Here is a 27,061-nt window from a genome sequence, read left to right on the forward strand (position 1 = left end):
GCACCCACCACCACGCCTCACTAATTTTTTTGTATTTTTAGTAGAGATGGGGTTTCACCATGTTGGCCAAGCTGGTCTTGAACTCCTGACCTCAGGTGATCTGTCCACCTCAGCCTCCCAAAGTGCTGGGATTATAGGCGTGACCCACTGTGCCTGGCCCCCACTAGTTTTATGATGTCTCCTTCTCTCTGCAATCTTTAAGTAATTAAAAAAAACTTCTTCTGTTATTTCATGTGTTTTGCTCTGCCACCTCCTCCGTGTCTCACCTGGCTGACACACCTGATCCTAGCTCTCCTCTGTACAGGGCTCTCCTAGAGAGTCACAACCTTGCATTAGGGCCACTCTCAAAAGAGTAACCTCAAAACCCAATGAGAAGAAAACACGACAAGGGGTTTTTGGGGAATTTGATGGGTTAACCCAATGTTTATAGAGAATTGCAAGGGACTAAGAATAGCCAAGACACACTCAGAGTAAGACAAGAGGCCTTGCCGTATCAAGTATCAAGAATTATTAAAAAGCTCTAGTAATTAAGATGGTGGAGGCACAGAGGTATACTGAACAATGAAATAGAATAGGTTCCAGAAACAGACCCATATGCATATGTACATTTATGACAAAGCTACCATTGCTCATGATGTGGAAATTCATGGTGCTGAGAGTACTGAGTGATCACACAGGAAAGAAAAAAAAGAAATAAGATCCTATTTCTATTGGGCCTATCCTGCTGAACACAAACACCAATTCCACGTAGACTGTAGGCCTAAATGTGAAAGGTAAAATGATAAAACCTGTAGAAGATGATATAGGGAATGTGATTATAACATTCAGTAGGAAATATTGCATACAAAGTTGTTATATAAATAATTTATGTGAAGAAAATGTTTGATAACTTTGGCTAAGCTAAAATTAGAACACACGACCAACAAAAGAAACTATTAGAGAATTTTAAAGAACAATTAAAAATAGAGAAGTTATTTGTTGCAACATACAGCTGAGTATCTAAAATACATAAAGAAGTCATATAAATCTATCAGAAAAAGACATCTTAATAGAAAAAGATAGATGCAGCCATAACAAAGAACCAAATCATGTCCTTTGTGGCAACATGGATACAGCTGGAGGCATTATCCTAAGCAAATTCATGCAGAAAAAGAAAACCAAAGGTCACATGTCCCCCCTTTAAGTGGGAGCTAAACATTGGGTACACGTGGACACAAAGGTGGCAACAATAGACACTGGGAACTATTGGAGGTGGGATGGGGAGCGAAGGATTGAAAAACTATTGAGTACTATGCTCACTACATGGGTAACAGGAATGAATGTACCCAAAACCATAGCATCATATAATATAACCATGTAAAAAACCTGCACATGTACCCCTTGAATCTCAAATAGAAATTGAAATTATTTTAAAAATCACTAAGATTGGCAAGGCTTGAACTATCTCTTTAGAGTAGAAGAAACATAAGTATCCATATCCATATGAAAATATGCTTGGCCAGGCACATTGGCTCACACCTGTAATCCTAACACTTTGGGAGAATGAGGTAGGCAGATCACCTGAGGTTGGGAGTTTGAGACCAGGTTAGCCAATACGGTGAAACCCCATCTCTACTAAAACTACAAAAATTTGCTGGGCATGGTGGTGGGCGCCTATAATCCCAGCTACTCAGGAAGCTGAGGCAAGAGAATCACTTGAACCCAGGAGGCAGAGGTTACAGTGAGCCGAGATCACACCACTGCACTCCAGCCTGGTGCCTGGTGACAGAGCAAGACTCTGTCTCATGAAAAAAAAATAATAACAAACCACCATAAGATGCTATTTCATAACTACCAGACTGGCAAAAGTTTAAAAGTCTGACAAAATCAGCACAAAGGGACTCATACAAGAATGATCAAGTCTTGTCTATATCGTGTTTTAAAAATGGAAACAATCCAAACATTCATCCACATCTGAATAAACCACACTGTGGTATATTTATACACTCTAGCACTATATAATTCCTATAATAGGAATTAATTACAGTGACACAACTACACCAATGAAACTCAAGATCAAATATCTGAGTGAAAAACACAAGTTGCAGAAAATTCATATAGTATGATTCCATTTGTATAAAGGCCAGCAACATTCAAAACGAAACAACATGTCATTTTGGAATAGAGCAAAAAGTAAAAACGTATTTTAGAAAGAAAGTGAACAATAAACACAAAATTTAGGAGAATGGCTACATTCGAGAAGGGAAGAAGGCAGATTCTACAGGGCACCCAAAGGTAATGCTGGACACAGGTGGCTACATCCGAGAAGGGAAGAAGGCAGATTCTACAGGGCACCCAAAGGTAATGCTGGACACAGGCGTTCACTCTTTTGTATTTCTTTTTTTTTTTTTTTAATAGTTAAGAGGTTTTATTCTAATAGCTATAATTACAGCACTTGTTTGTCGAAATGAAAACTGAAAACAAGTATACAAAACGTTGATTACCAACCGTGTACTGAAAGCAGTAAGAGGCTCCACGACACCAAACAGACCAGTTCTGAGATTTCCCCAAGATAAATTTAACAGCTCCAGCTTCTTCAGTGTTTATCAAAATACAAAAGAAAAAAGTAGAGGTTGTCTTTTTCAATGGCAAATCGGACCCTTGCAGGTTGAGGGAAAGAAAGCTACGTCACACACGGAGGTGGGGTGCTCCCGAGGGGCTGTGGGTGGAGGTGGACCGCCTGCCCGGCTTGCACGCGCTCCTGCTGGTGAGACCCCAGACATCCTGCCGAAGTGTCTGAGCGAGCACGAGCAGTGGGAATGACGGACTCACTCAGGCCACATGCTGACCGAGGGACAGGTGGGGCCCTGTTTCCCACAGGCTGCCTGAAGGTGGGCGGGGAGGCCTGCAGGAGAGTGGGGCGGCTGTGGGCTCCCAGCTTGGCCCCTGGGAACCATGGGGGCACAGGAACAAGCACATGGCTATGGAATGCAGGGTGACCCAAGGACAAGTGAGTTGCGGGATCTCTATTGCGACCATGCAGAATTGATCGCGGTCTGCAGCGCCGCCGCCTCACATTCCCAAGGGGAACAGCCGGGCTGGCGACCGGCATCCAGGCTGTAACTGCAAATCTATGCTAGGCAGGGTCTCCCTTCTGTATGTTCAAGTGTTCTCGACTTGGATTTTTAACTATTTAAAAAAGTGCACTGAGTTTGGGTTAAAAACCAACCACCAAAATGGATTTTAACACAGCTCTAAAGCCAAGAGCGTGCCCGGCTTTCCCAACACATCGACTCCTGGAGGCCAGGTGCCCACAGGCCTACATCCCCTCTCAGCACTGAACAGTGAGTTGATTTTTCTTTTTACAATAAAAAAAGCTGAGTAATATTGCATAGGAGTACCAGAAACTGCCTCATTGGGAACAAAAACTATTTATATTAAATAAAAAGCCTGGCGGCAGGCTGCGTCCACCACATTTACAGCACGGTGCGATGCACACGGTGACCAAACCACTGAGGCAGCTTCTGGCATTCACACCAGAGCCGCACGTTTGCCACATGAGAGTAACGCAGAGGGTGAGAGGAGTGAGAGGGAGGGGGTCGCGTTCACTTCTGGTTCCGGAGCTGATTGGACAGCCAGTCCAGTCCTTCATACAGCCCGTCACCGCTGGTGGCTCAGGTGGCCTGAATGTACCAGTTCCTGTGGCGTAGGGATTGCAGCCCCAGCTTGTCTGTGATCTCGGCCGCATTCATGGAGTTGGGGAGGTCCTGCTTGTTGGCGAGGACAGCATCCCGGAGCTCATCCTCAGCCAGCATCCTCATGAGCTCCTCACGGGCCTGTTCGCGTGCTCTCTATCATTGCTGTCCACCATGAAGATCAGGCCTTGTGTGTTCTGGAAGTAGTGGCGCCACAGAGGCCGGATCTTGTCCTGGCCACCACGTCCCACACAGTGAAGCTGATGTTCTTGTACTCCACAGTTTCCACATTGAAGCCTATGGTGGGAATGGTGGTCACGATCTCACCCAGCTTTAGCTTGTACAGGATCGTGGTCTTCCCCGCAGCATCCAGGCCCACCATGAGGATGCGCATTTCCTTTGTGCCAAAAAGGCCCTTGAAGAGGTTGGCGAAGATGTTCCCCATGCTTGTGGACAGGTGGAAGGACACTGGCCAGGGACACCTCAGCAGCTGCTGCCACGAGCCAGCGTTGGTTTCGCTCCCACCATATTTCTTTTTATTTTTTTAGAGATAGGGTCTTGCTCTGTCACCCAGGCTGGAATGCAGTGATGTGATAACAGTTCACGGCAGCCTCAAGCCCCTGGTTTCAAGCAATCCTCCCACTTCAGTCTCCCGAGTAGCTGGGACTGCAGGCATGCACCACACCCAGCTAATTTATTTATTTTTTGTAGAGATGAAGTCTGACTATGTTGCACAGGCTGGTATTGAACTTCTGGCCACAAGCAATCCTCCTGCCTTGGCCTTCAGAAGTTCTAGGATTATAGGCATAAACCACCATGCCTCGCCAATATTGTGATTCTTTACACATCATATATATTTTATGAATATTCTCAATATCTAATGAAAACAATTAAATGAGATGATGACTAAGAAAGTGTCCTCCTCAGTAGGGGATGACTCGGCAGCTGGCATGTATTAGGTGCCCATTCTTCTTCTAATTCTTGTTTCATTATGAATATGTGTGTGTGTGTATAAATATCTTGTTTCATTATGAATATGTGTGTGTGTGTGTGTGTGTGTGTATATAAATATCTTGTTTCATTATGAATATGTGTGTGTGTATATAAATATCTTGTTTCATTATGAATATATGTGTGTATATAAATATCTTGTTTCATTATGAATATGTGTGTGTGCGTATATAAATATCTTGTTTCATTATGAATGTGTGTGTGTATATAAATATCGTTTCATTATGAATATGTGTGTGTATAAATATCTTGTTTCATTATGAATGTGTGTGTGTGTATATAAATATCTTGTTTCATTATGAATATATGTGTATGTGTGTATAAATATGTATTTTTAGACCAAGTCTTGCCAGGCTGGAGGGCAGCGGCATGACCTCGGCTCACTGCAGCCTCTGCCTCCCAGGTTGAAGTGATTCTCCTGCCTCAGGCTCCTGAGTAGCTGGGCTTACAAGCGCACACCACCATGCCCAGCTAATTTTTGTGTTTTTAGTGAAGACAGGGTTTCACCATGTTGGCCAGGATGGTCTCAATCTCCTGACCTCCTGATCTGCCCTCCTCAGCTTCCCAAAGTGCTGGGATTACAGGCATCAGCTACCACACCCACCCTCATTATAAATATTTTTAAACAAATTTGAGTAAAACTAAGTGGTTTTCTTTCAACTCCAATAATTGCTCTTAGATGGAAGAATGCCTCCGGATCAGATTCAAGGTCTGTAAGTCAGAGACTAACAAGGCTCCCCTACTCCTGGTTCTCAATCTTACAACATCTCAATGGGGTCATTTGTACACCTACAGTTGTTTCATCTTTTCCCCCACCTTGATTTCTACCTGTGTGATTCTCTTTTTAACTAGGAAATAATCCTTTTGTGAAACTATGACAAGGGAAGCCACACCCCTAAGCTGGAAGAAATAAACATTGAGGCATAGTGGATGCCTGCACAGTCGCACACTCTCTCGTTTGGGTGCTCTGCATCATCACACGTTCTATTTAGGTTGCTGCAAAAATAATTTTAATGGCAAAAATGCAGCCACTTTTGCACCAACCTAATACAAAAGGCAGACCAGGAGAAAAGAGTGATCTTCTCACTGCCTGCTCTCAGGGTATCTTCTGGTCAAAATGCTGTAAATCTCCAGATCTATTTGAAAACATCTGTGACACAAAAGAGCCCCAAACCAAAGAGAGTTGCAAGAAATGCTGACATTTTAGTAACAAAGGCTCTGGCATTGGTCTTCTCTCTAGTTTTGCTTTGCTTTATAACCAGGAGGCAGCTGGAAAACAAACAAAACATACAAGGTTTCATTACTTCATTCCAACAGACTTCAGAGAAGTGGCATCCAGGTATACTATAGAGACAATCAAATTCTATCTTTTGTCTGAGTGTCCAATGAATTTCTAAGTTAATTAAAGCAATGGGGAGGGGAAAAAAAAAAACAGAAAGCCAGGCAAGGACTATGTTTTCACTGGTGCTCCAGAAGAGTCAGCAAGAAACAAGGGAGAGGAGAAAGGGAAACGAGCTGACCAGACCTTCTCAGTGTGAGGGAAGCAAAGGATCACTGAGGCCCATTCATCCACTCAACCACTGAGCACCCACTGTGCACCAGGCTCTGTTCTGGGAGAAATAAACACATAATTCCCTACCTCATGGAGAATGTAGCTTGTAGGGAAAAGTCAGAAGCAAGTTGGCAATACATGGTGTACAGAAGAAGCAGGGGCTGCTACAGGAGCACACAGCACCAGGCTTGGGGGCTCAGAAAAGCCTCCCCACAGGAAGCAACAGCAAACCTCAGACTCCACTGCAGAGTAAGACCAGTTGGCCTGACCGAGTGCATAGTGGGCTGAGGGAGGGGAGGATGAAGCTAGAGAAAGCCCCAATCTAGAGAACAGTAGGTGTTGGGGCTCAGGGAGCAAGCATGGGATACAGAGAAGGACAACTAGATCAGAATGCCTGGAGCAAAGAATGCAAGCAGGGTGGTGCCAGGTTTACCATCCCTAAGTATTATGCTTTCCATGGCTTAAGGTCCCCTGGACAAACCCAGGAAATGAACAGCCTCAGACCTTATGAGCAGAATTCCTGACTCACAAATCTCATCTATCTTTTCCACAGTGCCTTGTGTTCTTGCAATCACACTCTTGGTTGCAGATACAATGCCAGCCAGAAATATGGCTGTGACAGGACAATGACTCAGAGTATACAGTTGGGCAATGAGAACTTAAGCCATAACTATAAGACTTTTTGCAAGAAAAAACCTACTAGACAGAGACATGTGCTCAGATCTGCTACTCCTAGCAACTCCTCCATTTTATATTAAAAGGAGACCCCAAGCATTGCAAAATCTATTTGAGGGAATGGCGACCAGTTTTATTGCCTGCCTGTTATTGAGAAAACCTGTGATAAATGTAATCAACTGAACTTTTTTAATTTTCAAATCTGTTCACACATATCCTTTGGGTCATTTGTAATGTGAGACTGAAGGGGACCAGGATGCAGTGGATGACAGCTACCCACCATCTGTCTGGTCCTACAGCATCTACCTTCCCACTGTAGCTGCTCAGGCTCTCCTAGCCAGAAACCTGTCAGGAGCCAACTAAGCTGTATCTATCCAGGTATCTATCCAAGTACACATTTGTTTCAGTTATGATTATTCTTTCCGGCAGACAAAGCCATCCTTGTGGAAAGCAGAGCAGGACAATCCCACCAGGCACATGGACTGGGCAGCTGGCAGAGTGCATTGAGGTGCTCTGCCATCTGCTGCTTAGAAGGAAGGGCCTGAGGCTCACATTTGTGCCCTAAGTCTGTAAACCCCAGACTTCACCAAACCAAGCGGTAACACCTCCATCCAAGTCTAGTGAGCCCTCCGGGTCACATGGATGCATTGTGTGACTTCTCATCCTCTTCAAGTTAGCCCTTGTCATTCACTTTGACCTGATAAAAATGCTGGGTTGCCAGTGGAGGGGTTGAGAATAGGAAGCAAAGAGACTTCATAGTGCGACTTGTCTTGCACTGCAGACAAAGCAAGCCCTGGGGATGGCCTTAGCCTCTTCTGTCCAGAGACGGTCCTGCTGAAAATAATAATGGATTATTGTCCTCAAAAGATTAATGTCATGGTTAGAGTTAAATCATTCTCTATTTTTTGTCATTTTAGAAGACCAGAGGTAGATGTGCCACCAATATCTAGCACACAGTGGGCATTTATGAACAGTTATTGATACTAAGTGATGAATTATTAGAACAAGAGCCCACTTATTTAGAAAAGGAAATCCTAGAAAATCAAAGATCTAGAAACACAGGCATGGACTATCCAGTACAGTGCACACCTCAACATGTGACTGCTCAAGAAGCCACTTATCACATCAAACACAGTGTGACTCACATCACATGGTCCTTTCAACATGGGGACCTATTCCTCTCCAGGATCTCACCTATTAGAAAAATGTATCTTTGCCCTGTAGATTTTGTTTAAGATTCTGTCCTCTCTGCGGGGAGACATTTGGAGATGTCACTCAGCAGCAGAGATCTGGAGGGACCAGATGGCTGGTAAAACAGGAGGCTATTCTCAATCCGGGGCCAACAGGAAAGCTGGAAGGCAGAGCCCAAATTTAGTTTGAAACCTGATGCCCGACAGTATAAAATTAGAAACTCCTTTGAACCATCTGGTTCTTTTAAATAAATACCTGTCTGTCCAATCCTAGAATAGAAGGAGCTTCCAAGTCTGGCTCCCTTCCCTAAGACACAACATCTGTCCCATCAGTAGTGAACAGCAGCCACAGGAGATGCTTAATACTGGCTAGCTGATGGAGCCTACGTTAATGGCTACCAATCTTAAGTACCCTAAAGTTCTTTAGAATCTTTCTGATTCCAACATCTCTTTCACTATTCTCTTCCCACCACCAAATTCTTTTCTTACTCTCCCTGAGGCTAGAATACACACACACACACACACACACACACACAAACACCATCTAAAATATAGTATTGTCCTTCTTCTGCCAACCCACCCATAATGATCATTCCTTCTCTACATGGTTCTGCTTTCTATTGTCCTTCTCTCCCCTTCTCTGACAGTGATATAATTTATGCATGATCCCCCAAAAATCAACACTTCACCCCACTGTGGGGTGAATATATTAGTTCATTTTATGTTGCTATAAAGGAATACCTGAGACTGGGTAATTTATAAACAGAAGAGGTTTATTTGGCTCTTGGTTCTGCAGTCCATACAAGAAGCATGGCGCCAGCATCTGCTCCTGGTGAGGACCTCAAGAAGCTTTCAGTTGCAGTGGAAGAGAAAGGAGAGCAGTGTGCCACAGGGTGAGGGAAAGAGCAAGAGACAGACAGTGAGGAGGAAAGGAATGTCACGCTCTTTTGAACAACCACTGTCATGTGAACTAGTAGAGTGAGCACTCACTCATTATGATGGAGAGGGCACCAAGCCATTCTCGAGGGATCTGCCCCCATGACCCAAACACCTCCCATTAGGCCCCATCTCCAACACTGGGGATCAAATTTCAACATGAGATTTGGAGGAACAAAAATCCAAACTGTATCAGTCACCATCCCTAAGTATTATAAAATAAGCTATCCCCAGCCAAATCAATGTATATCCCATTAATTTACACTTTCTCCCCTAAACCCCCATTTTTCAGCCTTGACAGAGCCTAAAAAAAAACCCTCTTTGACCACACACCATCTCATCACAGGCTAACATCACCCTGACCTTTTATCTTGACTGCAGATGGCCTAATCTGAGTGATTTAGTGATTTCAACCCTTGGAAACAGAAGTGAAAAGAGTCTGGAGTGGAAGGGTCAGCAATGAAGACCCCGGAAGGGAGAGTCAAACAGGACCTCATTTAAGTGCTTCCCTTTCCCTTGTATTCCAAAGTCCCATTAAAGAATAAATGAGATGATGTATAAATTCATCTAGTAAACTGTTGAAGCCCAATACAAAAGTAACAACATTGTTATTAAATTGTTTCCCCAAAATCCCTTAATTAGTATAGAAGTAGTATCATAATAGTTGCCTGAAATGAGCTCATTTTCAGTGACATGATGATTGAGTCCCAATGTTAGAACTGTCTTCAACTCCACCCCTTCTCTTGCCTTCTACATTGCCGGACACAAGTTTCCATGCACTCTTCTTTGAGAAAGTCCTTCAATCCATTCTCCATATTCATTCTCTTTTGCCCTGAACTTAGCCAAGCCCTTTGTCCCATTGTCACTGAAGCATGACTCTCTTATTCTAGGATCTACTCACTCTATGTCAATTCAGGTCCTCCAATTAGCAGATGTCAAGATGAGCAAGACATGCAAGATATTTTTGGAGGGAGATACTTGGGGAGGATAAAGGGGGAGAGAGCATGCTTAGGCAGGGGGAGATTTCAGACCACACCTATCTGACACCATGACAGGAGGGAAAGAAGACCGGTAGGAAGAGCCTCAGACCAATCTGCAGTTCCAAGAAAGTGTGGTTTGGCTGATGGGTAGCATCCAAGCACAGGTTCCCATTAGAAGAGCCCACATCAAGCAGAATTGGCCCCGCTTCAGTACCTTCAACAGGTCATTGAGGGACAGGGGCAGCTTAGGGAAAAGTAGCCCCAGCATAAAGATCAGAGTAATGAGAAAAAGACAGCTTCTCAAGTACTAAATGAAATGGATAGATAAAGGCAAAAACTGAGACTTGACTCCCTCTCACACCACTCACAGAAATCAGCTCCAGGTAGATTGTAGATTGAAGTATGAAACAATAAAGCTTTTAGAAAATTACATATAGGAGAATTCATGACTGAGAAAGGAAGCCCATAAACCATAAAGGAAAAGAGAGATGCACTATTAAAGTTAAGAATTTTTATTTGCCAAAATTAAGAGCTTTTGTTTCGATAAGCAGAAGAGTGAACAGACAAACAAGAGTGGGAGAGTGTCGTTTTAATACATATAATCAAGAAGAGGCTCATAATCAGACTCTCATAAAAACTGCTCAAAGTTAATCAAAAATGAAATAACAGAATCCAGTAGAACAAAGGGTAAGAAATTCAAACTGGTCTTCTATAAAAGAGGCCATGCAATGGCCAGTAAACACACACAGGTGCTGAATATCATTAATCACAACGGAAATGCAAATTGAAACCACAGTGAGATACACTCAACACATACTGAGTGGTTAACATCGAAAACAACAGTCACCAAACTTTTTGGCACCAGAAACTGGTTCCATGAAACACAGTTTTTCCACAGACCAAGGATCAGGCATTCAAGGGAATGGCTTCAGGATGCTTCAAATGCATTACGTATATTGTGTACTTTATTTCTATTATTATTAAATTGTAATATATGATGAGAGAATTATACAACTCACCATAATGTAGATCTGTGGGAGTCCTGAGCTTGTTTTCGTGCAACTAGATAATCCCATATGAAGGTGATGGGAGACAGTGACAGATCATCAGGCATTAGATTCTCTCTTCTTTTTTCTTTTTTTTAATATTTTATTGCATTTTAGGTTTCAGGGTACATGTGCAGAACATGCCAGACAGTTGCATAGGTACACACATGGCAGTATGTTTTGCTTCCTTTCTCCCCTTCATCCACATTTGGCATTTCTCCCCAGGCTATCACACCCCAGCTCCCCTCCAACTGGCCCTCCGCTTTTCCCCCCAATAGACCCCAGTGTTTAGTACTCCCTTCCCTGTGTCCATGTGTTCTCATTTTTCATCACCTGCCTATGAGTGAGAATATGCGGTATTTCATTTTCTGTTCTTGTGTCAGTTTGCTGAGAATTATGTTCTCCAGATTCATCCATGTCCCTACAAACGACACAAACTCATCATTTCTGATTGCTGCATAATATTCCATGGTGTACATGTGCCACATTTTCCCAATCCAGTCTATCATCGATGGGCATTTGGGTTAATTCAAGTCTTTGCTATTGTAAACAATGCTGCAATGAACATTCGTGTGCATGTGTCCTTATAGTAGAACCATTTATACTCCTTTGGATATATACCCAGTAATGGGATTCCTGGGTCAAATGGAATTTCTATTTCTAAGGCCTTGAGGAATCGCCACACTGTCTTCCACAATGGTTGAACTAATTTACACTCCCACCAACAGTGTAAAAGTGTTCCTTTTTCTCCACATCCTCTCCAGCATCTGTTGTCTCCAGATTTTTTAATGATCGCCATTCTAACTGGCATGAGATGGTATCTCAATGTGGTTTTGATTTGCATCTTTCTGATGACCAGTGACAATGAGCATTTTTTCATATGATTGTTGGCCTCATGTATGTCTTCTTTCGTAAAGTGTCTGTTCATATCCTTTGCCCACTTTTGAATGGGCTTGTTTGTTTTTTTCCTGTAAATCTGTTTGAGTTCTTTGTAAATTCTGGGTATCAGCCCTTTGTCAGATGGGTAAACTGCAAACATTTTTTTCATTCTGTTGGTTGCCGATTCACTCTAATGACTGTTTCTTTTGCTGTGCAGAAGCTGTAAAATTTGATTAGGTCCCATTTGTCTATTTTGGCTTTTGTTGCCAATGCTCTTGGTGTTTTGTTCATGAAGTCCTTGCCTACTCCTATGTCCTGGATGGTTTTGCCTAGATTTCCTTCTAGGGTTTTTATCGTGCCAGGTCTTATGTTTAAGTCTTTAATCCATCTGGAGTTAATTTTAGTGTAAGGTGTCGAGAAGGGGCCCAGTTTCTGCTTTCTGCACATGGCTAGCCAGTTTTCCCAACACCATTTATTAAACAGGGAATCCTTTCCCCATTGCTTGTTTTTGTCAGGTTTATCAAAGATTGTATGGTTGTAGATATGTTGTGTTGCCTCCGATGCCTCTGTTTTGTTCCATTGGTCTATATCTGTGTTTTGGTACCAGTACCATGCTGTTTTGATTACTGTAGCCTAGTAGTATAGTTTGAAATCCGGTAGTGTGGTGCCCCCCGCTGTGTTCTTTTTGCTTAGAATTGACTTGGCTATGCGGGCTCTCTTTTGGTTCCATATGAAGTTCATGGTGGTTTTCTCCAGTTCTGTGAAAAAAGTCAATGGTAGCTTGATGGGGATAGCGTTGATTCTGTAAATTACTTTGGGCAGTATAGCCATTTTCACGATATTAATTCTTCCTAACCATGAACATGGAATGTTTCTCCATCTGTTTGTGTCCTCTCTTATTTCGTTGAGCAGCGATTTGTAGTTTTCCTTGAAGAGGTCCCTTACGTTCCTTGTGAGTTGTATTCCAAGGTATTTTATTCTTTTTGTAGCAATTGTGAATGGCAGTTCGTTCTTTATTTGGCTTTCTTTAAGTCTGTTATTGGTGTAGAGGAATGCTTGTGATTTTTGCACATTGATTTTATATCCTGAGACTTTGCTGAAGTTGCTTATCAGTTTCAGGAGTTTTTGGGCTGCAGTGATGGGGTCTTCTAGGTATACTATCATGTCATCTGCAAATAGTGACAATTTGGCTTCCACCTTTCCTATTTGAATGCCCTTTATTTCTTTTTCTTGCCTGATTGCTGTGGCTAGAACTTCCAGTACTATATTGAATAGGAGTGGTGAAAGAGGGCATCCTTGTCTAGTGCCAGATTTCATAGGGAATGCTTTCAGTTTTTGCCCATTCAGTATGATATTGGCTGTTTGTTTGTCGTAAATAGCTTTTATTACTTTGAGATACGTTCCAACGATACTGAGTTTATTCAGGGTTTTCAGCATAAAGGGCTGTTGAATTTTGTCGAATGCCTGCTCTGTGTCAATTGAGATAATCATGTGGTTTTTGTTTTTGGTTCTGTTTATGTGGTGAATTACGTTGATCGACTTGCGTATGTTGAACCAGCCTTGCATCCCCGGGATAAATCCTACTTGATCATGATGAATAAGTGTTTTGATTTGCTGTTGCAATCGGCTTGCCAATATTTTATTGAAGATTTTTGCATCTATGTTCATCATGGATATTGGCCTGAAGTTTTCTTTTCTTGTTGGGTCTCTGCCGGGATTTGGTATGAGGATGATATTTGTCTCATAAAATTATTTGGGAAGGATTCCCTCTTTTTGGATTATTTGGAATAGTTTCAGAAGGAATGGTACCAGCTCCTCTTTGTGTGTCTGGTAGAATTCGGCTGTGAACCCATCTGGACCTGGGCTTTTTTTGTGTGGTAGGCTCTTAATTGCTGCCTCGACTTCTGACCTTGTTATTGGTCTATTCATAGTTTCAGCTTCCTCCTGGTTTAGGCTTGGGAGGACACAGGAGTCCAGGAATTTATGCATTTCTTCCAGGTTTACTAGTTTATGTGCATAGAGTTGTTTGTAATATTCTCTGATGATGGTTTGAATTTCTGTGGAATCTGTGGTGATTTCCCCTTTATCATTTTTTATTGCATCTATTTGGTTGTTTTCTCTTTTCTTTTTAACCAATCTGGCTAGTGGTCTGTCTATTTTGTTGATCTTTTCAAAAAACCAGCTCTTGGATTTACTGATTTTTTGAAGGGTTTTTCATGTCTCTATTTCCTTCCGTTCAGCTCTGATCTTAGTTATTTCTTGTCTTCTGCTAGGTTTTGAGTTTTTTTGATCTTGCTCCTCTAGGTTTTTCAATTTTGACGATAGGGTGTCAATTTTGAATCTCTCCATTCTCCTCATATGGGCACTTATTGCTATATATTTTCCTCTAGAGACTGCTTTAAATGTGTCCCAGAGATTCTGGCATGTTGTGTCTTTGTTCTCATTGGTTTCAAAGAACTTCTTTATTTCTACCTTCATTTCATTGTTTATCCAGTCAACATTCAAGAGCCAGTTGTTCAATTTCCATGAAGCTGTGCAGTTCTGGGTTGGTTTCTGAATTCTGAGTTCTAACTTGATTGCACTATGGTCTTAGAGACGGTTTGTTATGATTTCAGTTGTTTTGCATTTGCTTAGGAGTGCTTTATTTCAAATTATGTGGTCAATTTTAGAGTAGGTGTGATGTGGTGCTGAGAAGAATGTATATTCTGTGGATTTGGGGTGGAGAGTTCTGTAAATGTCTATCAGGTTTGCTTGTTCCAGGTCTGAGTTCAAGCCCTGGATATCCTTGTTGATTTTCTGTCTGGTTGATCTGTCTAATATTGACAGTGGAGTGTTAAAGTCTCCCACTATTATTGTGTGGGAGTCTAAGTCTCTTTGCAAATCATTAAGAACATGCCTTATGTATCTGGGTGCTCCTGTATTGTGTCCATATATATTTAGGATCGTTAGCTCTTCTTATTGTATTGATCCTTTTACCATTATGTAATGGCCTTCTTTGTCTCTTTTGATCTTTGTTGCTTTAAAGTCTATTTTATCAGAGATGAGAATTGCAACTCCTGCTTTTCTTTGCTCTCCATTTGCTTGGTAAATCTTCCTCCATCCCTTTATTTTGAGCCTTTGTGTATCCTTGCATGTGAGATGGGTTTCCTGGATACAGCACACTGATGGGTTTTGGGTTTTTATCCAATTTGCCAGTCTGTGTCTTTTGATTGGTGAATTTAGTCCATTTACATTTAGGGTTAATATTGTTATGTGTGAATTTGATACTGCCATTTTGATGCTAGCTGGCTGTTTTGCCCGTTAGTTGAAGTTGATTCTTCATTATGTTGATGCTCTTTAGCATTTAGTGTGATTTTGGAATGGCTGGTACTGGTTGTTCCTTTCTATGTGTAGTGCCTCTTTCAGGAGCTCTTGTAAAGCAGGCCTGGTGGTGACAGAATCTCTGAGTACTTGCTTGTTTGCAGAAAATTTTATTTTCCCTTCACTTATGAGCTCAGTTTGGCTGGATATGAAATTCTGGGTTGAAAGTTATTTTCTTTAAGGATGTTGAATATTGGCCCCCACTCTCTTCTGGCTTGTAGAGTTTCTGCCGAGAGATCTGCTGTGAGTTTGATGGGCTTCCCTTTGTGGGTGACCCGACCTTTCTCTCTGGCTGCCCTTAGTATTTTCTCCTTCATATCATCTCTGGTCAATCTGACGATTATGTGCCTTGGGGTTTCTCTTCTTGCGGAATATCTTTGTGGTGTTCTCTGTATTTCCTGCATTTGAGTGTTGGCCTGTCTTGCTAGGTGGGGGAGATTTTCCTGGATAATGTCCTGAAGAGTATTTTCCAGCTTGGATTCATTCTCTTCGTCACATTCTGGTAGACCTATCAAACATAGGTTAGGTCTCTTCACATAGTCCACATTTCTTGGAGACTTTGTTCATTCATTTTTGCATTTTTTTCTCTAATCTTGGTTTCTCATTTTATTTCATTGAGTTGATCTTCGACTTCTGATATTCTTTCTTCTGCTTGGTCAATTCGGCTGTTGAAACTTGTGCATGCTTCGTGAAGTTCTCGTATTGTGGTTTTCAGGTCCTTTAATTAATTCATATTCCTCTCTAAGTTATCCATTCTTGTTATCATTTCCTCGAATCTTTTTCAAATCTTTTTTCAAGGTTCTTAGTTTCTTTGCATTGATTTACAATATGTTCTTTTAGCTCACAAGTTTCTCATTATCTACCTTCTGAAGTCTAGTTCCGCCATTTCGTCACTCTCATTCTCCGTCCAGCTTTGTTCCCTTGCTGATGAGGAGTTTTGGTCCTTTCTAGGGGGCGAAGTGTTCTGGTTTTGGGTGTTTTCCTTCTTTTTGCACTGGTTTCTTCCCATCTTTGTGGATTTATCCACTTGTCGTCTGTGTAGTTGCTGACTTTTCGGTTGGGTCTCTGAGTGGACGCCCAGATTGTTGATGATGAAGTATTTCTGTTACTTGGTTTTCCTTCTACCAGTCTAGTCCCTCCACTGTACAACTGCTGAGGTCCACTCCAGGCCCTGCTTGTCTGGGGTGCACCTATAGCAGCTGTGGAACAGTGAGGGATGCTTCCAGTTTCTTTTCTGCTATCTTTGTCCCAGAATGATGCCTGCCAAATGTCAGTCTTTTGGATATAGAGGGGTCAGGGAGCTGCTTGAGGAGACAGTCTGTACTTTATAGGAGCTCAAGTGCTGAGCTGTGAGCTCTGTTGTTCATTCAGGGCTGTTAGGCTGCTATTAATTCTGCTGCAGCAGAACTCATTTAAAAAAACCCTTTTTTTCTCAGATGCTCTGTCTCGGGGGGTTGGGGCTTTCTTTGTGAGTGTCCGTTGTGCTGTCCTGCCCAGCTAGGAGGCAATCTAGTCACTATTTGCCTGCCGAGGTTCCGCTCTGCTGGTGTGAGGTTCGCCCTGTTGCTGCAGGCTCTGCCCTGCTGCTGCGGTCTTGCCCTGCTGCCACGGGCTACACCCTGAGGCGGAGTCTCTCTGTTGTAGCAGGTTGCCTCGGCAACGGCAGGCTGCATCAGCAATGGGCGTGTACCTCAGTAGGAGCGGATTGCCTCAGTAATGGCGGACGCCCCTCCCCCACAGAGCTGCACCGTCCTGGGTTCAGCTGTGCCCTCAGGGAACCTCTTCACCTGGAGCATTTGGAGTTGCCATTTTGTTTGTCCCTCTGCCCTACCCCAAACTTTTTTTCCCTGGAATCTCCTGGCCTGGCTTACTGTCCAAGTCCCGTTCAGTCTCAAGTTCAGCCCTCTCAAGTCTCAGATTGCCAGTTCAACAGGGCACCTGGAGCAGTGCGCTTTGTGCAGAGCTCTGTGTAGCGCCGCTGCACTACAGCACCGGCCGCCAGCTGCACCAGCCAAAACCACTGCCTGGCGTCCCGTGTCTCTTTTATACCTGGGAATTTCCCCGTTCTGTGGGCAACAAAGATCCGTCTGGAAATGCGGCCCTGACTCACCCTCTCCAAACATTCACTGAGAGCTTCAATCCTGGGTTGTTCTCACCGTGCCATCTTGAGTCCCCTTCTCTTTTTTTTTTCTTGAGATAGAGTTTCATTCCTGTTGCCCAGGCTGGAGTGCAGCGGCACAATCTCAGTTCACTGCAACCTCCACCTCCTAGGTTCAAGCGATTCTCCTGCCTCAACCTCCTGAGTAGCTGAGATTACAGGCATGCACCACCATTCCCATATAATTTTATATTTTTAGTAGAGATGGGGTTTCTCCGTGTTGGTCAGGCTGGTCCCAACCTCAGGTGATCCTCCCACCTGGGCCTCCCAAAGTGCTGGGATTACAGGTGTGAGCCACTGTCCCTGGCTTAGATTCTTAAAAGGAGCATGTAACTTAGATCCCTCACATACACAGTTCACAATAGAGTTCATGCTTCTATAAGAATCTAATGCCACCACTGATCTACAAGGAGGCAGAGCTCAGGCCTTAATGCAAGCAATGGGGAGCAGCTCTAAATGCAGATGAAGCTTGCTTACCCACTGCTTGCCTCCTGCTGTGGGGCCCAGTTCCTAACAGGCCACAGACTGGTACCAGGGGTTGGAGAGTCCTGATTAAAAGATAACACAAAGTGCTGAAAACAATGAGGAGCAACAGAAATTCCTATGTGCTACTGAAGAGTATGTAAAATGATTCCACCACTTTGGAAAACTGTTTGCAAAATCTGCTACGATATTGCTTACCCTGTTACCCAGAAATTCCACTCCTAGGTTTGGAAGTGCCTAGAAGTAGTTTAACATAATTTAGGATATACACATGAAAAGCCATGCCCAAGAATGTTCATAGCCGCATTACTCACTATTATTAATATGAAGCAAATGTCCAACAGTAAAACTGTTCATTTCATGGCATACCATAGTGAAAATTAATGCATCAAAAATACCCCCAACGATGTAGATAAATTTCACAAATACAAGGCTGAGTGACACATATTTTATGATTATATAAGGTTATAAATATATAAAGTTCAAAAATAGGTGAAAATAAAATATCATATTTAGCGATTCATACCTAGGTGGCAAAACTATTGGAAAGAATGCAAGGACATGATAACCATGAAGGCCAGGATAGTGGTTACCTTTAGGGAGAGAAAAATTGTATATTTGGGAAGAGGTATGCAGGGTCTACTGGAATCCTGGCAATAGACTATTTTTGACCCAAGTGTTTGCTTTATAATAATTCAAAATACCTTACTAACATATTTTATACATTTATCTTAATTGTGTTATGTTTCTCAATGTTCTGTAAAGGGAATTCTTTAAAAAAAATAATTACGGATGCAGTGGCTCATGCCTATAATCCCAGTATATTAGGAGACCAAGCGAGAGTATTGCTTGAGGTCACGAGTTTGAGATCAGCCTGGATAACATAGTGTGACCCCATCTCTACAAAATTTTTTAAAATAAAAAAACTAGCCAGCCATGGTGGCACATGCCTGTAGTTCTAACTACTTGGAAGGCTAAGGCAGAAGAATCCCTTGAGCTTATGAGTACAAGGTTATAATGAGCTATGATTGGGCCACTGCACTCCAGCCTGGGTGACACCAATCACAAATAAGTTAATTTCATCACATGATAAAGCATATGCATAATTTTTTAAAACAAAACAAGTGGAAAACAGAAGGTATTATTAATAGAAACATCCTCTGAAGTAAAACTGTCTGCCTAGAACCCAAACTGTATAGAAAGAGTAGAAATGACTCTGCCTCTTCCTAGCAGGTACAGGTTCCCTTACCTTCACCTGGATGGCAGTTTGAATTGCAAGGAAAGATGAAACACTGTGACTCATGTTGGCAAAAGATGATTGAGGACTAATTTTATCAATGTACTTTAGGTTCCAGTTTGCAAAGGGTGTTTTAAGTACTCTGATAATTAATGGGTAAGCTGGCAGGCACTTTTTCACTCAAATGCATTTATTTCTTAATTAAAATGACATGCAAATGTTAACATTTATTAATTATTTTACTAGTTCACAGCAATATAATTGACTAACTTTAAAAAGCTGAAAATGATACTGGCATTTTTCAGACATTGCAGCATTGGGTCTAAATGAAAATGTGAAGTAGGAAATGGTGTCCTCATTTCACAGAGCCTCTCCCCACATCTCCCCCTTGTGACTGCTTACAAGGTATACTGCAATAATTCTTCCCAACCCAGCACATGTGCCCCTTTGCAATGTGACTTTGTCACCACTCCCAACAAGGGGTGGGGTCTTTTTCCCCACTAAGGACTAACTAAGGAGGAGGAGTGGTGGGAGCAGTTTGCTCCAGTGGGGAAGAGAATTTTATTGCATGGCTTAGAATTGCTAGCACAAGGTGATATTAAAATAAGAAGCAATCAGCTTTTAGTTAGTTTTCTTATTGCTTTACAATTCTCTATAGAAAAAATGCACCCTCTAACTAACGGCACCCAGGAGTTGTTCTCCCACTACCAATCATTTCCCTGTTTGGTATGCCATTATTGTTCACCACCCCTTGAATCTGAGCAACCCTGGGACTTGCTTTGACCAATAGAACATTGTGAAAATAACACTTTGGTACTTCTAAGCCTAGACCTCAAGACATTTGCAAATGTTGCTCTAGTCCTCTTGGAACCCTAAGACCACCATGTGGGGAATCTGAGCCTGGCCTCCTTGAAGATAGAAGAACACATGAAGAAAAGGGTCCAGCTGATAGCCAGCACCAGTTATCAGGCATGTGAGGGGGGCCATCTTATATCAACGACCCCAATCTAGCCATCAGATTACTACAGCCACATGAGTGACTCCAGGCAAGACTGGCAGAAGAACTGTCCAGCTAAACCCAACCCAAAAGGTAGACCCATATATTTCTGAGCAGTTTGAATGGTTGTCTGAAGTAACTAAATTGGGTTCTTATCCTGACTCTTCCTCTTAGCAGTGAGACCATGAACAAGTCAGTTAACTTTTCTAAGTTTTTTTCTTTATCTGTAAAATGGGGATAATGATATAGCACTTTCTACAGATGACTGTGGTAAGGACTGAATAGGATTGTGTGTATGTGCCAGGGTGGAAGCACTAAGATGTGAGAGGTACCAGATACCAAAGTGAATATGACCATATCCTACTGAAGGAATTCTCAAAGTAGACAGTTAAGAACTGGCTGAGAACCCTCAAACCCCTCAATTCCACCCCAAGAGAGTAAAGACAGAGAGAGGATTTTGTGAGGGGGTTTTCTTTGAAGAAAGCACTGTTGCGAGACTCCTTCAAAGAGGGGAGAGTGGGCTGGGTGCAGTGGCTCACATCTGTATTCCTAGCACTTTGGGAAGTTGAGGTGGGAGGACTGCTTGATCCCAGGAGTTTGAGAACAGCGTGAGCAACATAGCAACACCCTGTCTCTAAGAAAATAGATAAATAAAAATAATTATTCAGGCATGGTGATGCATGCCTGTGGTCCTGGCTACTCAAGAGGCTAACGTCGGGGGATCACTTGAGCCTGAGAGTTGGAGGCTGCAGTGAGCTGTGACCGCACCACTACACTCCAGGCTAGGTGACAGAGTGAGACCCTGTCTCAAAAATAAAAAAAGGGGAGACTGGAGAGTGCTTTCCTCTCTCTTCAAGCCTGCACCAAGGCTGCTCAGATAGCCTGACATGTGCTCCCTGTAGTCCAGAGGTTCCTCAGGCTCACACCTGAGAAAGTGAAACAGCAGAGGGGAGGGCTGTCTTTGGGACACAAGATCTAGAGAGCAATTCCATACCAGGGAGCTGCTGCCCAGAGCACAGGTCCCCAATCCACAGGCCACCAACTGGTACCTCTCCATGACCTGTTAGGAACCAGGCCACACAGCAGGGGGTGAGCAGTAAGTGAGCAAGCACTACTGCTTGAGCTTCGCCTCCTGTGAGATCAGTGGCAGCATTAGATTCTCACAGAAGCATGAACCCTTTCATGAACTGTGCATGCGAGGGATCTGGGTTGTATATTCCTTATGAGAATCTAATGCCTGATGAGCTGAGGTGGAACAGTTTCATTCTAAAACCATACACCCTGCCCCATACGTGGAAACATTGTCTTCCATGAAACCAGTCCCTTGTACAAAAAAGGTTGGGAACTGCTGGCCTAAAGGGTCCAGCAGAAGTGTTTGAGGGAATCTATGAAAGAAAGTAAGGTTTAAACAGCTGCCAGCTCCAAAGAACACAAAGCCAGCCACTTTGGAAGAGAATCTATGAAGCGGATACTATTACTATAATTATTTTACAAACTAAAAATGGAGGCTTAGAGAGGTTAAGTGGTTTGCCTAAGGTCAAAGTAAGTACCTAAGTGAAGTAAGTACCACAGACAGGATGAGAATCCGAGCCGATTCTTAACTATGTTAGTCCAGATTACCTGGTAGACCATATGTGAAATAGACAGACACCATCACTAAGCAAGACCAACTGAAAATAAAATTTTAAAAAAGACAGGAAAACCAAGCTATAGGTATGACAGGTTCTCTGTTATCCCAGGAAGCAAATTGGATGTCCCATGCCTGCAGACAATGAACTGAAACAACTAAATGAGAGCACTTTTGGACATCAATATACCATGCCAGCTGTAATGTACGACCCTTCCTCATAAGTCTTCACTCAGCTCTCCCTGTAAAAGACCCCAGCAGGCAGTGAGTAAAGTCGGCTGGGCAGGAAGGTCCTTATAACCATCTACCCGGTAGGGAGTCAATATTCTGCCTACTTAGGGTCAGCTGTAGGAAACAAGGAACCATAGAGGATGGCCAGAAGCATGGCCATCTCACTCATTAGGTCCCACAGCCACAGTGTGGGACCTACAAGTCAGTCAAGGGCAAGGGAAATGTTTGAGACTGAGAAAAAAAAGGATTAGCTCAAAACTCTGAAAGGAACATTGCTAATTCATAATCAATAACTTTTAATTAAATCTCTACCAAAAGTAACATTATGTCAACCTCATTTGTTAAATTAATATTCATAAGTATTTCATTTCATTTGAAAACCATCTGTAGGTTAGGCTTCCTAACTTTGCAAGAATTCCAAGTGTTAGTGAGAAATCACAGGAATTGAAAATTAAATAAGTTGTTCACAGCATGATCATTTCTAAGGCAAAATTATTATTTGTGAAAAGTCTTCCAAAATACTTATAGAAGAAAAAGTTCCATTTAATAACAGCATTTTGTTTAAATTGTGCAGGGTGGGGGCCTCTAAAAGGATGAGTTCCCATAATCTTTAAACAGTGTCATCCTGAATAAGGGAAGAAGGGCCATTACAGCCATCAGTGAATCCAAGTTTTTCACACAATGCCTGAGATGTGGATGGTCCTCACTGAATCTTCATTGCATTTACAGGCAATGCTTTCTGTGACAGCACAGGAGTTGAAGTCTGACTGCCCCAGTTCAAATCCTCACTCCACCCTTAGCTGTGTGTCCTGGCACAAGTGGCTCAACCTTTTTGAGCCTCATTTTCCCTATGTGTGAAGGATGGAGATTAATGAACCCACTTCAAAAGGTTGGGAGACCTAACTGAGCTAATACAGTCACCCCACAGTATCCACGGGGGATTGATTCCAGGACACTACCACCTCCCCTATCATCCCCTACAAATACAAAAACCCATGGATGCTCAAGTCCCTGATACAAATAAAATTGTGCTGTATATTCACATATCCCCTATTCACATCCTCCCGTATACTTTAAATCATCTCTAGATTATTTATAACACCTAATACAATGTATATGCTATGCAAATAGTTGTTACATTGGACCAAGCACAGTGACTTATGCCAGTAATCCCAGCACTTTGGGAGGTCGAGGCAGGAGGATCACTTGAGCCCAGGAGTTCAAGACCAGCTTGGGCAACATAGTGAGACCCCATCTCTAAAAAAAAAAACTAATTATCTGGGCATGGCGGCATGCAACTGTAGTTCCACCTACTCAGGAGGCTGAGGTGGGAGGATTACTTAAACCTGGAAGTCAAGGCTTCACTAAGTCATGCTCATGCCACTGCACTTCAGTCTGGCTGATAGAACAAGACCCTGACTCAAAACAACAAAAATAGTTGTTATTATACTGTATTGTTTAGGGAATAATGACAAGAAAAAATGTCTGTATATGTTCAGTACAGATGCAACCATCCATTTAAAAATACATTTATCTTCAATCCTCAGTGGGTTGAATCCGTAGATGTAAAATCCATGGATACAGAGGGGTGACTGTACATGTAAAGCACTTATAACTGTTTCTGGCACACAGTAAATGTTGAATAAGTGTTAGTTGTTCACAGAAACTTGGATCTGCCAAGAGAATGCCACCCCACAGCCTTACTGTTTAATCATTTTTGTGTCTTTCCAAGGTGAGTGTGTGCAAAAGTAGAGATGCTTCTTCAAGTTTTCTTCTGCACAAGGTCAGGGCATGCTTGGCAGAAGCCAAGCAGGAGTTCAGGGTCAGGGGCTAGACAGGAGTTGAGTTGAGGAGTTGAGCCAATAATAGAAATCTAGGGCACAGGCATATGTTTAGAATGGCACCCCTTACTCCATGTTGGTTCTAAAAATCATTTTCCAGCACCCTGGTGGTGGATTATTTATGCCTATGGTGATGAAAAGAGAATTTGTACAAAGCTATGTAGTGAATGAAGAATGAATCTTCAACAAACTGAGTGGTTGATCTGCAGCAAATGGATTTGTTCTACAGAGGTACAAAGTATTTGAATGCAAATTTGCTGTTTTATAGATCCACAGAGAATCAAGATAACTGTCTATAAACATCTGTTTGGCTGAGAGTAGGGGGAGACAGAGGGAGGGAAGGAGAGAGGGAGGGGGAAGGAGGGAGGAAAGGAAGGAAGGAGGGGAGGGGAAAGGAGGGGAGGGGAGGGGAGGGGAGGGGAGGGGAGGGGAGGGGAGGGAAAGGAGAGGGAAAAATAAAGCCAAAGAATTTGTAGTATAAACTCATTTGTATAAAAAAAAGAAACACCCAAATTCCAGTCTTGTTTATACCACATGTGTAAACTCACAGAAGACTGGAAGAGTGAATGTCAAACTGTTTGCAGTGTTAATTCTCACTGGGGAGCAGAGCAAATTTTCCACAGCGGGCTATAGCAGGAGCACAGTAGGAAGCAGAGGGCACTAACAGCCTGAAGGAATGCCCAAGATCTAAAGGAACGAAATTTGGTGAACCAGCCGGGTCCCTGAACCTTGAACTAAACTCACAATGTGGCAACATCACACTAGCAGTCTCCCAGTGAGACTGGGTTGTGAGAGTAAGCACTGAGGAATTCTTGCCAGGGAAGAAACCCCATCGGCATCTTTCAAGCTAAGTAGCATCACCAAGCACGATGGCAGAAAACAACCTGGATACTACAGATATATCTAAGGGAAATATATTACTCCTAATAGCATGATTTGTGTACCCCCGTGTGTATACCCTGGGACATTATTCATGGTACACAATAGGTGTACATTCTTTGTTTATACAATTTGCGTACACCATGGTACACTATTCACAGTATCCAAGGGAGACAGTGCACCTAATATCACAGTGGGTGTACACCCTGTGTATTCACCCTGGGACATTATTTGTAGTGTCCAGGGGAGATACTACTCCTAATATCACAGTGCGTGTACACTCTATGTGTATGCCCTGGCATTATTCCTAGTATCCAAGGGAGATACTTCTCCTAATATCACAGCGGGTGTATTCCCTGTGTCTACACCCTGGGTCACTATACCCAGTCCGTGGTATTTTGTTACAACAACCCCAGTGTAGTCATTTTTAATGTCACAAAAGCCAAATAGTAACTAGAAGCCTGATGTTCCAGCTGATTCAGAGGAAAGCACCCTCTGCATCACACTTTGTCCAAAGCCTCAAGGCCCTGAAGCCTCTTTATTCACACCAATCCCCTCCTCCGTGCCCCTTTCTCCCCGGCCAGGATCTTCATGATGTTCGTTCTTACAGCCACTGCTTCATATCCTTCCTATGCCACCTAGTTTTCCAACCTGACACCTAAGCTCAATGTGACCTGGAAAAAGGAGGGACACACAGACTTGCACGTTCACCCTGAAGGGCAGGAAGTCTGAAAGGACTAGAATGCTCTGAAATTTGGGTAGCCTAATTGATACTGTTGTGAAATATGTATTTTTTAAAGGTAATGAGAACTCATCTAAAAGCTTGTTTCTCACTCTAAGTGTCACAGTTCATTGTAGAATCTGAATGTTATAATAGAAAGGGACTGAATTAAGATGAGAGAAGAGACAAGAATGAAGGATGGGCAGAAAGGCAGAGCTGTTTGAAGCTGTTCATTGGTTCCACACACATTTGAGTGTCCACCATGTGCAGGGGCTACAGATATGGTGGAGAACAAAACCTACAGTCACTGGCTTCAGGGAGCTTCCGCACACACAGGAAATGCACACATACACTTGTACATACACATTGCAATAATGCAATCACAAACTAGGAAGTTCTATAAGGAGAAAATGCCAATAACTTTGAGAGTGAGCTCAGTGTGATCTACTCTGCTCTGGGTGGCAAAGAAGGCTTGCCTGAGGAGGGCCTCTGAGTCTGTGCCCCAAGGAATCCATGGTCTCTCAGCTAACACTCACCCTACTCTACTTCCTCCCCACCACCAGGGCCAGAAGCCTAAAGACTACACTTTCCAGACTCCCCTGCCAGCTGATTATGCTCAAGGGAGGCACTGGCAGGATACTGGAAAGTAGGAGGCAGGGAAAAGCCATGTTTTTTCTTGATTCTAGCAGTGACTGCAGCAATAGCAGCAGCAGCAGTGACAGCACTGACAAAAGCAATAATGGTGGTGGTGGCAGAAGTGCTGAGAGGAACTGAGAGCTCTTGAGTTCCTGCTTAGGCAGTCGAGTTCCAGCAGCAGCCTCAGCAGCACAGCAGTCATGGGCTCGGGGTAACACTGCTCGCTACTGTGCACTCAGCCCTTGAGGTGAAATGGCGTCCTAAAATTACCAATCTTTGAGTCATTTTGCCTCCCTCTTTGTTCTCCCACCTTTCCAAGACCTCTGTTACCCATTTCCTGAATTGAACTCCCTATTTAAAAACCTAGAGTAGTTTTGCTTCCATGAATAAACAAAATATTCCAAAAATAGCTCCAGGAAACTGACTTGAAGTTAAGATCTGGGATTGGTTATCTGAGTTGGCTTGCATGAGATCGTGACCTCAGTGCAAGTGGAAACTAAGATACTGGTAGTCCACGGGATTCTGTAGCAAACGGTTAGTTAAATGGACACTGCTGGCTGCCTGAGATGAAGTGCATACGGAAGGCAAGGCTTCCTTCTCCCTGTGGAGACCAAGTGGTGGTTGCAACTCACTGTTTTGGAGGGAGCAATAAATATAAAGACTGAATGAACTGGCTGTTTCTGAATGCACTGGTGAGTTCGCAGAAAGAAAACTACAACCTTGGGGTTTAAATATCCTGGATAATGCAATGGTCCAAGAACCAAATAGCACTGAAAGAGCCTCTTATCTCTTAAATGCCGAAGAGCCAATTTAGCTCAGAAGACAGACCTACAATCTGATCCTGTAGGTAGCAGAATTATAGTAACAGACTCACCAGATCTCTTATGTGACCTATGACCGTATAATCAATCAACCAATCAAGTTACTGCTGTAGGTCTTGGGTATAAA

At 42.9% G+C, this 27,061-nt stretch overlaps 1 protein-coding gene and 1 pseudogene across 6 annotated transcripts in view; both read right to left on the reverse strand.

The window, feature by feature from the left end:
* The window catches only part of CNIH3 (cornichon family AMPA receptor auxiliary protein 3), a 336,804-nt gene that overhangs the window by 185,713 nt on the left and 124,030 nt on the right, over positions 1 to 27,061 (reverse strand). The gene's annotated exons all lie outside the window — the stretch shown is intronic.
* On the reverse strand, positions 2,367 to 4,156 carry LOC144580345 (ADP-ribosylation factor 1 pseudogene; annotated as a pseudogene).

The sequence above is a fragment of the Callithrix jacchus genome, chromosome 19 (genome assembly GCF_049354715.1).
Source record: "Callithrix jacchus isolate 240 chromosome 19, calJac240_pri, whole genome shotgun sequence".
Taxonomy (NCBI): Eukaryota; Metazoa; Chordata; class Mammalia; order Primates; family Cebidae; genus Callithrix; species Callithrix jacchus.